The sequence below is a fragment of the Cydia pomonella genome, chromosome 14 (assembly GCF_033807575.1).
Source record: "Cydia pomonella isolate Wapato2018A chromosome 14, ilCydPomo1, whole genome shotgun sequence".
NCBI lineage: Eukaryota > Metazoa > Arthropoda > Insecta > Lepidoptera > Tortricidae > Cydia > Cydia pomonella.
In genome coordinates, this window is record NC_084716.1 from 20,953,167 (window position 1) to 20,966,825 (window position 13,659).

The 13,659-nt window shown below is 39.5% G+C and overlaps 1 protein-coding gene across 6 annotated transcripts in view; it reads left to right on the forward strand.

Annotated features, from left to right (window-relative positions):
* The window catches only part of LOC133525181 (myotubularin-related protein 6), a 105,997-nt gene that overhangs the window by 17,893 nt on the left and 74,445 nt on the right, over window positions 1-13,659 (forward strand). The gene's annotated exons all lie outside the window — the stretch shown is intronic.

Sequence of the window (13,659 nt, forward strand, 5' to 3'; positions counted from 1 at the left end):
CCCGTCACTGTTTATTTTCGAGGGAAATACTTTATGTACACCATTGAGGAAAGTAATTTCGTCACAGACAATGACAAGAGGGACTTTTGTTTGTATTTGCGTATTTTAATGTTTTGTTTATTCCATAGTGTGTTACTTTGAACCCTGTTTGTATTTGAATATATTAATTGAGCCCAAAAATGTCCCAGTGAAGCACGACATTAACGCAAATTAAGAAAGGGAAAAGATAAGCATCTAAGGCCACATCGGGTAAAGTTGGTTATGAGAGTTAAAAAAACAGACATCGAAAGGTTAGGACAGCGGAGACTAAGTAATAGGTAGACCAGTATGAACGTATACACAAAACATCAATGACATCAAAATGAAAGCTAAATGCTGTCGGTTAGTTATCAATGGCGTGCATTTTGCTCGTACTTGTTGCCCGAGCGAGAAATGATAGCATTTAGATGTTAGCAACATTAAGTTTGAATTGGCTTCAGGGTCCTGTCCGTCTTACGTACGTACAGAAACCAGAGGACCTACCGCGAACCACGTTCGACGTGTTGCCTTCCTGTCTCACTTACGTACGAATTTACAAGTGCGATAGAGAAGCAACACTTCGAACGTGAAGGTTCGCGGTTGGCCCTGATAAGAAAACGCTTCCGCGATCAGCATATGATCATTTAGGAAGAAAAAATCCTTTTCAACAAATATATATATATATATATATATATATATATATATATATTTCAATTCAATGTCTCCTGACTCTCTGGTTAAACCCAGATTCCCACACATTCACATTACAAAATTTCTCTAAGAGCTAAGCTGCACATCAAAGTTACTAACTTTGGAGTGGCAGCCGCTTTCGGCCCAATTCTAACTTTACGTCAAATATTAGGTCTAGATACGATATGGATCGGATATTTCAGTGTCAAAAGTGACGTTTCTTCAAACAAAAACGTCTAACCTAATATTACGTAACTTAAAGTTCGAATCGAGCCATTTGAATCTTTGAGCCAAGTTACATGTTCTACTTGACAACATCAGTAATAACTACTAATGCATTTTAGTTGTGAGTATCAACCTTAAAAGTTGCACAAAACCAAAATAACAATAAAAGTTACGCTCCCATGTGAAAAGAGCATGCTTAAATTACATGAATATTTACGTCACATATTTCGTTGCTAAAAACTCTTAAACAAGATGTGATTTCCTTGCATTACAATTTCTACCACAAAAACTCGAAGTCAGTCGTGCTCTCTTCGAGAAATACTGGGATCATACAAAAAACAAAGATCCCGGCGAATTAAGAAATTCCTCGTTTATGTAGACGGTTAAAAAGGTAAAAAGCGTTTTATATTTCTCACTGTCACTCCTAGCAGCTTCCCGCGTGCATAACGCTTGATATGCCTGGAATTTAACTCGCAAATTTTAATTCACTTTGCTTGGTTCAACACATATTATTTCTGGAAATGTAATTGTTTTCTTGTTTCTTTATTTTTTGATTTGTCACAGCAATATGTAAAATAAGCATCTAACATTTATTCAGCAAATAAGCCATAGGGTCACTTTTATATGTCAAATTTTTACAAGCAATAAAAATAACAAAAAATCACAAAATACAATTACAAATATGGAATCAATAAAATATAGATACTTTATTGGAGATGTAATGAAACTATGATAAAAAATACAAACAACAAATACTAAGATTCTTTACAGATGTAAACGTCTATAAGTGTCAGAGATAAAATATATTTTAAAAAAACCATCATTCAATTTCCCTTTACATCTAAAGGGTCTCCAAGAATTTAATTCTTATATAAATAATTAAAAGTTAAGAAATAAAATCAGACAAACAGACCATATTTGTACGTTACATATTACGTACAAATAGCCGTACATTCGACGTGCCCCTCCCCGCTAAAATCTGCTGAATGTTTTGTACAGAAAACGACAGACAAGGCGTCTCCAGTTGTTAAGTCAAGTGCACTTTAACAAATTATAGAGCACTCGTTTAAGACGAAGTTCTTAATTCAATTCAATCAATTTAATTCAGATATAAATATCCATACTGTTGTTAGTACATAATTAACTACACCATTACAGAACGGAGTGTGTATGTTCTTCATGTCCCTAATATTGACAGATACCAGAGTTTAACACCCAAATTAATAATACTTTTAATCCTTGAATACTTTTTAAAATATTCTACTAAAGAATTCAAGCGCAAACGACTTGTCCAATAAAGATAAGAATACAAATGGCTACCTTGCCCTGAGAAATGCCGCGACAACGCTCACTAACAAGACCCCAGGCGCTGCGTCCTTGACAAGAAGCTTATACATAGATTGGAAGTTACTTATTTTTGAATAGTTTGAAAAGGTTGTTGACCTGCGCCATGGCAAACATTTTAAGAGAAAATATTGCATTGAAGACGCCGATTTTAACCAAGATTTAAAATAAGTGCTGATTTATAGGAGAGTGGACTTCAAAATGCCCGTCGAAACATCAAAATCTATATCTGTGTCTCGATTGCCCTTACATATTCGAGGGATAGAGACACAGATCATTTTAATTTTGGGTACTGAGAAGATGTGAATATGTCAACTTTATCTGCCTTCACCTGCGTTAACTCAACTGCGAACAATTTTGTATGACAAAATAGGGGGAAAATTGGAAAAGCGAAGTTAACGTGGGTGAAACATATGGACAAGTTATACAGTATATACTTATATATTACGTGCAATACAATACAAGGTCATATTTTCTCCTCAAAAATTAGTTGTACCTTGTAATATCCACCCGGTTTACAAGCTTCTTGGTCCCCGTAATTGGAGACAACCTCGGTACCATCAACATCAACTATTTAAACTAACGAGAAACTTGATGACAATGTCTCCATCTTGATTGCATCGAAGTTTAGTACTTTGCTGAAGTTTCCAGCTTAAAGTTGTGCACTGTGCAGTGAGGGGTGCGGCTTTCGAACCAGAGGGCGTGGGTTCAAAATGTTCAAAACCCGATTTAGAATCTCTATCTCGAAAAGTCTGTTCAAAAAGTATCTACGAAATATAATTGTAACCCAGCTGTATGTTACCCAAGGTTGAAAAACACTAATCATTGAAACACCCTTCAACATTGATCGCTCTCGCAAAAATAAAATTACGAAACCAAAGCGGAGAACGTCGTTATCGAGCCCAAACGTAATAAATGTCATTTCTCCGTCGTATTATTTCACCTTGAGCGGAAATTGCGGTTACATGACATAAAATGCCTATAATTACTTGGGTGTAAAAAATCGTTATTTGTAGATGTACGAAGAGACAATTTAGATTAGATACCTGTAGATAATGATGTTATAGTACATTACGATACAAGTGCGATTTACCTATTCGCACGTGTATCGTACAACGTTTCACAGTTGATTGTATGAAAACTGTTATTCGCTCCTAATTTTTACAATAATCAAAAATTTAAAAAAAGTCAGTTAGCATGGCATAGCTACGGTTATTCAAATTATGTAAAAATATTGTCCATAATGTCAATATCCAGAGAGGAAAATGGGGACTACGTTTGTATGGAGAAGCCATCGCCTCCTTTCGTCTTAGGCGCTTAATTAGTCAGTAATGGCGCGACGCAACTGATGTGACCTGAAATACCTTATTACCAATAAATTATGTCTAGATGTCTGTCGATACACCCACAGCGTGTATTAGCCAGTCTAGAGCGGACATCCACCACCTCGTCGCCAATGAGGTAATAATCCACGAATAAGTTTTTGGCAAAAATTTCATTTTTGGTACAAGCTTTTATCGTTGAATGTACTTTTTTTCCACAGGCAACTAATACTCATAGAGACAATTAATTCTAAAAACCCCAAACACAATTAGGTTGCGTTGTTTTATCACAGAGTTCCTATGGCTACCTCCTGTCTCCATCATCAGATCAGCTTGACGGTACCATAATATTGCATTGTTACCCGACTTACATATGTATGCAAATTGTCAGCTTCATCGTAAACTGGGAAGTGGGTCAAATTAAACTTGCAAGATTTGTCCCATACATACTAACAGGGCAAGTTAAATAAAAGCTTGTAAAAATACGTATACACGAATTTATGGCCCATATATTAGCGTAGTGTATACATATTTTTGGCACTTTGTCCGTATCGATATTTTCAGACGTGACCGTACTGTTTGGTGTTCTATTTCACTTGATCGGAGTGTACAAAGACACAATAATATGTGTACTGAGCACAATGGACCAGCGATACGTTTACTTATCTCAGTGGAATAGGATTCTGTCCATTCAATTCCAAGCTCAGTTTCTTTGTTTTTTATAATACATCGGTGGCAAACAAGCTTACGGCCCGCCTGCTGGTTAGCAGTTACCTTAGCCTATGGACGCCCGCAACTCCAGAGGAGTTACATGCGCGTTGCCGATCCTAACACCCCGCACCCTGGTTGAGCTCTGGCAACCTTACTCACCGGCAGGAACACAACACCATAGTGTTGTAGTAGGTTCTAGTGTTACTTGGCTGCGGTTTTCGGTGGAGGTACTTCCCCAGTTGGGGTCTGCTCTAGATCTGGAATGCCATCGGCTGTGCTGTATAGCTCATCCCTACCACACTAAGGGAGATGACTTTCACAGTGCCCATACCTCTCTTATCTTTCTGTACAAAACGTTAGATTGCTGTCTCTATACGTCTTACAGCGCGAGTCGAGTCGTGGAAGACAACTATACCTTTCTTATTAGTGCTGAGCGACAGAGACAATAGACAGAGGTACAGATAAAAAATTAGGCATTCTGGGATTTAGGCATTTTGACTTATTATCGTATGGCCTTATTGGAAAAATAAGACAAATCAAGTTTACAAAAGTCAGTCAGTTTATAGTCATAGTTTAAGGTCTAAGTTTGATAGCCATTCCCTGTGGCATCAGCAGTTATCGCGTGCATCCAGAAATCATCTCATGTGCGTGGTTGTCTGGTCTGGCGCGCCACAGTCGCAGTTTGGAGCCCCATTTATGGAGATTATGGTTGCAGCAGCTGACATCGGTCCTTATTCTATTCAGTGTAACCCATATTTTTCGTGCCTCATCAAGCCCGGGTGGTTCTTTTGCTGGGAGTATATCGGCGATGGAAATTTGTGACTATGCGTTGTACGTGTTCCAGTTCTTCGTCCATTGTAAGTTAACACAGAAGCGTTCTGGGCCTATGATTTGGGGATCTGACCAGATAGGTCTACGAGATCTGAGACGTGCATTGGGAAGGTGATCAAGTGGTTTGCGGATGGGAAGCATGCCTTTCTTAGATTTCTCCCATTTCCTTGAGGCAGCGTGTGTTCTGCGTATTTCTGGCGGCGCAATATAAGAAAGAACAGGAAGCCAGTCTGTAGGCGTTGGTAATAGGCAGCCCGTTATTGTACGCATAGCACGATTAAATTGGACATCGACTTTACTTGTGTGTGCGCTTTTGTACCACACTGCGCACAGTACTTGGCTGTTGGGTAGACAAGGGCCAGGCTAGAGGTGCGCAGGACACGGCCTCGTGCTCCCCAGGTTGTTTCCGCAAGTTTGTTAATAAGGTTAACCCTAGTTTTTAATTTCTGACCTAGATTCTCCAGGGGGGGCTTGTAAGTCGAGATCGGTCGAGGGTTACCCCCAGATACTTCGGGTAGAAATTATGTAGGAGCTTTTTCCCGCAAAAAGTGATGTCTACTTCTTTTCGTGCTTGGCTGTTAGAAAGGTGGAAAGCAGCTACTTCTACTTGACACGGCCTCGTGCTCCCCAGGTTGTTCCCGCAAGTTTGTTAATAAGGTTAAGCCTAGTTTTTAATTTCTGACCAAGATTCTCCAGGGGGGGCTTGTAAGTCGAGATCGGTCGATACTTCGGGTAGAAATTATGTTGGAGCTTTTTCCCGCAAAAAGTGATGTCTACTTCTTTTCGTGCTTGGCTGTTAGAAAGGTGGAAAGCAGCTACTTCTACTTGACACTCTTCCGTTTTTGAGATTTAGAAAATCGGTATAGCGGAATTAAGATGCAATGCAACCAAAGCGCTTGCACCAGTAAATCTTTATGAGCTATAATAGACCGCGAGCCAGGAACAGATTCCCATGATCAATCGCCTTCCGGCCGATAACTCGTATAGTGGTTAACGGCTAGGTTTGATGAACCCTCGCGGACGTCAGCTGCCCCTCCGTTGGTGGGTTGAAGAATGGCAGCCACCGATACACGTAAAACAAAAAAAAATTGTCATCGCCTCCCGTTTGATACTTTGTCAAATGATAGTTCAGATGCTATTGTTAATTTAAAAAAAATCGTCAGCCAGTTATATCGCGGCGACGGTTTTTTTTATTTAAAAAAGCATCTAAACTATCATCTGACAAAGTATCAGCAGGTAAGCGGTCTATAACGAGTTATGTTCAATCAATATCAGATTTATAAACTTGAATGCCGCTCCTGGTTCGTGCTGTGTTCTGTCACGCCTGAAGCATTATGTTTGTGTGCTTTGTCCACAAGATTTATTATTCCTAACCACAGCGGCCATCTTGGATTTGAAAGCACAAAGCTCGCTTAAACAGCACTGTCCCGATTACCAGGAGAATTTTAAATAGGTGCTTGAATATTTATCGATCTTAGCATATCAAAGCGTTGCATGGGTTAACGCGAGCAGTGGAAGGGTTAGGCAAGTGAATCGAAGATCTAAAAGAGTTTCGTTTCAGTATTCATGCAGTTTTGTATACAAAAGACTCCCAAGAGCAATTAAAACTTCTCGGACTAAAATCATGCAGTGGCAGCATGGTTCCATTTTTATCACTTGTCACTATGCTCGTCACTTTCGCGCTTACATACTTGTTAGAACGTGACAGACATGGTGACAAATGATAAAGAGCCGACCATCTTAGCCCTACTGATCTATTATCTTGCATAACAAAGTAAAATAAGTGGGTGAAAATATTTATATTCTCGTGTCTATAGCCTGCTCTTAAGGTTCGATAAATAAGAAAGAAGATTTAGATATTTCTGGCCACATTGACCGCTGTATATCGGATATCTGATGGCAACTGTACTTATTCTCAGAAACTCTCTTACTTATTCATACGTTTATATTTCGGGTGTCTACCATATCTTTCTCTTTCCAAAAGTTTCGTCTAATATAATCAATGTCTGTTAAGAAAAACCCAATATTCCAGCGGAGCAAAGTTATAAAATAATGGAAACATGTAGCAATGTCCATTCCGATATAACTTCCAAGTTCTCGTGTAAGAACTGGGTCGTCACGGAATTTGTACTTACGTAAGCCTGCGCTCCGGCCCGGGCGACTACAAAGCGTTCAAATATGAAATATACAATATATTTCGTGACGTTTCACTATGAACTTTGCTTATTGTTTTTGAAACGGTGGCTTCCCATCCCAGGACCCGTCACATATTTTACGGCTCTCATACAATTTCTTATAGGGCTAATTTTATGTCATTGAAAGTGATAGTGATTGTGTCAATGATAATCTGTTTAATTAAGAAATAAGGCTATAGATAGAAACGCAAAAGAACTATTTTTCTCTAATAACAAGACTCATTTCGTCGTATTTGTGACCTACATATTGACGACCTGCCTGACCTAGTGGGTAGACTCTACCTATGAAGCCGATGGTCCCGGTTTCAAATCCTGGTAAGGGCATTTATTTGTGTGATGAGCATGAATATTTGTTCATGAGTCATGGGTGTTTTCTATGTATCTACGTATTCATATATTATTATATATGTCGTTGTCTAAGTACCAACAACACAAGCCTTATTGAGCTTACTGTGGGACTTCAATTTGTATATTAATGTCCTATAATATTTTGGTATTTATTTATTTATATATAATATCAGTGATGTCACGGGCGACCGGTCTTTTGTTTAGACGTTTTATGACGTAACATACCCGCTAATTTCAAGAGCCTCGGTATGTACTGCGGTTGTTATCATATAATATGCTTTGTATTGTGTCGCTGTAATATTTAAGGGCCAGTATTATTCATACATGGGTACCCTTTGAGCTTAATCAACGACGTAGTTGATATTAATAATTATTCGCCCGGTCGAAAAATGTATACAAGTCCTCCAAGATACTGTCTCGCTTTCTAATCTAGCTTGAATAGAAAAGGCATATTGTGCTTTATGTATTCCTTGGGAGCTTTATAAGTTTAAGGGATACATTGGCACATCTACCATCGTGAACACTGTGAACCGACCATTCGTCAACCTTATTGAAAAGACATAAGGTTCGTATGAGTAAGTTTTGTAAGAGATTGCGAATTGGACATTAAAGGCTTTACTCGTCTCTCGGGGACCCTGCTTGTATCCGGGATTGAATCTCCTCGATTCATCGCTCTATTGTAGGGACCTACTATTTGCAATACCTATTCTTAACTGACCATTGTCTGTGCAATAAGATTTACGAACTGTCAATTAACTGTGTGGACTAGGGAAAGTAAATCAGTGACTTAAAGTCCTACGTCCCCTAGGTGAGGCAGAAGGCGTCCACAGTGCGCCGCCATCTCGTTCTGTCTTGGGCTGCGTGCTTCGGCTCAGGCCATGATAAATCCGATTGCTGTCAAGTCGAATGCCACTGAGCGCCGACGGGAGACGACCTGTAAGAGAGGATTCTCTTGCCTTGCGGGGTCCATTTTAGGGCTTGCCTAGGGATGTATCAGGATCCCTTCTAAGAGTATGACCGATCCAGGTCCAATACGGCGCGCGATCGAAAGGAAATCAGTAGCTGCAATAATTTCGGTGGCCTCCTTTATTAGGCCTATTTTAATCATGAGGCATTTAACATCTTGAAAGATCATTTAAGCAGCGTTTAAATGCGAGGGACAACATCTCTCGTGGCTGTATACTGTAGGTATAAGCCATTAGCCAATGTGGCAGCTGAAATAGGGAGCCATGTCGGCAGCAACATCTGATGGATTGTGCCTCTGCGTGTTTTTAGGCAATGTCTTGTAGCCATGCGTTTTCGTGGAGATCTCCTTCCAAGTGTCCCTATCGATTGAGGCATATTCTATAAGGGCACAGATCATAAAGCTAAAAAGGTGATTGTCGTGCTTGCGCTAAGCGTCATTTTGCAGTCATTATCTTATTTATTATTTTAACGTGTACATTATTTTAATAATTATATTGTAATATGGATCATATGTTATCTGTAATAAAGAATTGAATTGAATTATGCCATAAATTACGCGCGCCTAACACCCAAGTTACTAATAAAAACATGGTTGTCTATTGGCAATATAATATAATATTATCGTAAGAAATCAGGTGTTTGGGAGGTTAGCGAATCTGAATTACTTTCAGGAGCAGCAGACGGGTCTCTTCAATGACTGGTTCATATTTTAATTTTACAAATTGTTTTTATTTTTAAATTATATTAAATGAAATTAACAAAAGTTAGAACGTTGGCGATTCTATATAAAATAGCAAAGAAATCGCGAGAGCGGCTTGTGTGCCGTGTCGTATGAGGTCGTAAAGTGATGGCTATCGCCGCGCCCCCGCGCGGCCGTGCTTGGAACTCCGCCTCTTCTTGAGATGCCCGCCAGATGGCGTTAGACTCGCGAACACAGGTTATAGTTGATTTACTGCAACTCATCTGTAGGATCTTTCTGTAGGTCCTAGAATCAATGAGCATGTGCCCTGCCTGGCCACTGTCGCTTATACTTCCGGCCAATATTATGGAAACAAGCTTGTGGAATTTATACTACTCATTGACAATTAAAAAACGAAATGGTAAAAATAATAATAGAACATTTTAAAACTTAATAATTCAAATTCTGGCTACGATAGTTGCCAGAAAAACATTTTGTACTTAAGGCAATTCAAGATGGTATAATTATGTAACTTTTAATTTTTTTTAAATCTTTTTAACAATATTTTAGAATGTTTTGATATTTAACGAGTATTTTCGATGTTTTGGGGTTGCCTGACCTAAGTAAAGGTTATAAATAAACAATAAAGATAGAAACATGAGATATAAAATAGAACAACCTTGTTTCCATACTTTTGGCCTTGGGTGTATGTCTGGGAACTATTAGACATTGTTGTCCGAACGTTTATTAGAATTTTATTGGCCTCACACCATTACAAATTGAACCGTAAACCGTAACGGACGGTTACAGTGTGCAGTTCAATTTGTAATGGTTAATTCTAATTAACGTTCGGCCAACACTGCTATTAGAGGTCTATTGACGACTTATGCATTATTTGATTATTCATTTGTTTTTTTTTTAATACTACGTCGGTGACAAACAAGCATACGGCCTGCTTGATGGTAAGCAGTCTCCGTAGCCTATGTACGCCTGCAACTCCAGACGAGTTACATGCGCGTTGCCGACCCTAACCCCCTCCCCCCTCATTGAGCTCTGGCAACCTTACTCACCGGCAGGAACACAACACTTTGTAGGGTCTAGTGTTATTTGCCTGATGTTTTCTGTAATGTTGGCAACCCCGAGTTCACGCCAAGATTCTACCTGCTGCGCGGCCGACTTGGTGGTGGTGGCGCCCCTCCACCTGCATAAATACCGCTGCAGAGCCGGGGACCGGGGCTTTTGCGATTTAGACTTCGGCTTCGACACATGATATTTCGTTTAGCAATGTAATTTGATTTATTGTACATTTATTTTTTGATTAAAAAGTATTTCGTATATTTCAATAGTTTTCTTTGAGTAAATTATATTATTGTTTACATCAGAAGTGGTAAAGTATTCACGCGGTATGGGTAATTCTCGAAGAAGCCGTAAGCGTAAAAGTGCTCGTGCTGCCAGCAGTTCTAGTAGCTCATCTTACGACAGCGAAAGCACCAGAACTCCGTCACCTCCGCCTCCCAGACGCAAGAAGGCATCGCGCTCGACAAGTAAGGCGAGGAATCGTTCGACACAAAAGGCAAGAAATGGATCCGAAACAGTGAGTCACACAAATTCAAATACCCTAAATAATATCATACCCGAATTTGACCCGCTTAAAGATGATATTGACGCATGGCTTAGTATTATTAAATCGTACGCAAAGACGTTTGATTGGTCAGACGAAATAACCCGGTATCAAGCATTAAATAAACTTAAAGGCTCTGCCAAGGTGTGGTATGATTCCCTGTTGCGTACTGATAAACAATGGCCGTCGTGGAGATGGGCCGATTGGCATAGTAAGCTATCCGCGAGCTTTAGGATTCAGAGAAATATGTTTGAGTTATTAAAAGAGGTGGTAGAACAAAAACCACGCGAAAATCAATCCTTGTATGAATTTTATTTTGACCAAAAGTGTAGAATCGACCGTTTGCGTTTGAACTTTTCGGATCAAGATGTTATATCGATTATACTAGGAAATATAGGAGACGGAAATATCGAAACAAACAGCTTCGGCTCATGCGATCAATTAGCTAGCTTCTTGCATAGCCGTACATATAAGATAAAAAAATCTAATTCTAACATACCTTCGAAGTCGAGTCAATCTCAGTCTACCGTGCCTAATATTTCCACCAAGATACCTTCGAGTGGAACCGTGGGTCAGGCTGCGTCGTCACATTCCGTTAGTGTTGATGAAAGCGGTACACATTCTCAAACGCGACGGGTGATTAAATGTTTTACTTGCGGAGGTAATCATAAAAGAAGTCAGTGCGATGTGAAATGCGATTTTTGCAGTAAAAGGGGCCACCTTGAATCCGCCTGTTTCCATAAAAAGGGGTTAAAAACTGAATCAAAGGTAGATAAACAAGAGGTTAAATTCGTGTCATCCTCGAATGCCCGAGATAAGTTTGTCAAACAGATTGTTTTAGACAATGTCGTTATCCATGACGCATTTATAGACCCAGGGGCTAGTTGTTCTCTTATTTCCGAATCTTTGGCCCAAAAACACAGCTTAAAATACGACCATCTCACATCGCCTGTTTTCTTACAGGGGTTTCAAAAAGGTACCACAAAACCGGTTAAGTACATGTTGAATGCAAGCTTAAAACTCGATTCAGTGCATTTGGAAAATGTTAATTTTTACATAATCGATGATTTAGAAGGATGTGATATCTTAATAGGGCGAAATGTGACGGAGCACCCTGACTTAATGTATTCACGGATTGGCAACGTATTACAATTTAACTATGCAAAACAATATGATGAGTTTTGTAAGATAATTAATGAAACTGAAATTGACGCAGACTCGAATCACGCTGAATTACTTAGTCTATTTAGTAAGTACAGTGATTGCGTGGCAAGGAATTTAAGCGAACTAGGCAAAGTAAAGAACCATGAAATGATAATAACCGTGTCAGATCCGCGTCCCGTACAAAGTAGACCTTTTAGGTCCTCTCCCTCGGATAGACAAATCATTCGGGATATGGTTGAGGAACTACTAGCTAATGAAATCATTTGCAATAGTGATTCCCCTTACGCTTCGCCCGCACTTCTCGTTAATAAGAAAAACGGGGAGAAAAGGTTATACGTGGATTACCGCGCATTGAATAAAGTGACAGTAACCGATAAGTACCCTATGCCTCGCATTGAGGATCTGGTAGATAGGCTTCAGGGTAGCAAGTGTTTCACGAGTCTTGATCTGAAAAGTGGCTATTACCAAATACCTCTAAGTGCCGATTCAGTGCCTAAAAGCGGGTTTATTACCGAGGATGGGCACTACAATTTTTTACGTCTCCCGTTCGGCCTAGTAAATGCACCGTCTTGCTTCCAGCAGATGATGAATAAGGTGCTAGGTAATCTGCGCTTTGGCAACGTGATCGTTTATCTCGATGACGTTTATTTGGTAACCCGAACGGTAGACGAAAACATAAAATTGCTAGAACAGGTACTTAACATATTTCGTGACAATGGCTTAACACTAAATTTAAAGAAATGCCATTTTTTCAAATCAGAAATAGAATTTTTGGGGTATAAGATCAAACCGAATAAAGTGATGCCAAACGATAGCAAATTAGAGGCAGTGAAGTGTTTTCCAACGCCCAGGACTGTGCATCAATTACGTCAGTTTTTGGGGTTAATCAGTTACTTCCGCAAATTTATAAAAAATTGTGCCATGATTTCATCACCACTAACGAAGTTGCTTAAAAAAGATAGTACTTGGGCGTGGGAAGACATACACGAGCGCGCATTTCAGATGTTAAAGGAGAAGTTACTTTCTAATAATGTATTGACGATTTTCGATCCGTCAAAAGATCACGTACTGTATACTGATGCGAGTAGAGAGGGTATCGCCGGAATCCTTATGCAAATAACGGAAGAAGGTGAAAAACCCGTCCATTACTACAGTAGACAGACCACACAAGACGAAAAACGTTACCACTCGTTCGAATTAGAGTTGCTTGCAATCGTTGCTTCACTACAAAAATTTAGGCTATATCTGTTAGGGTCCCCGTTCAAAATTGTGACAGATTGTAACGCGGTTCGGTATGCACTCACTAAAAAGGAAATCATTCCTCGGATTGCACGATGGGTGTTATCAACGCAAGAATACTCATTCGAGATACAACATCGAGAAGGTGCACGTATGCAACACGTGGATGCGTTGAGTCGGAACCCCGTGCCATCCGGTGAAAAACCTGAATGTGAGGTCGTTCTTTCAATAACAGAAGCTGACTGGATGCTGTCTGTTCAATTACAAGACCCTGAGTTAGTAAAAATCAAAAAGATACTAGAGTCA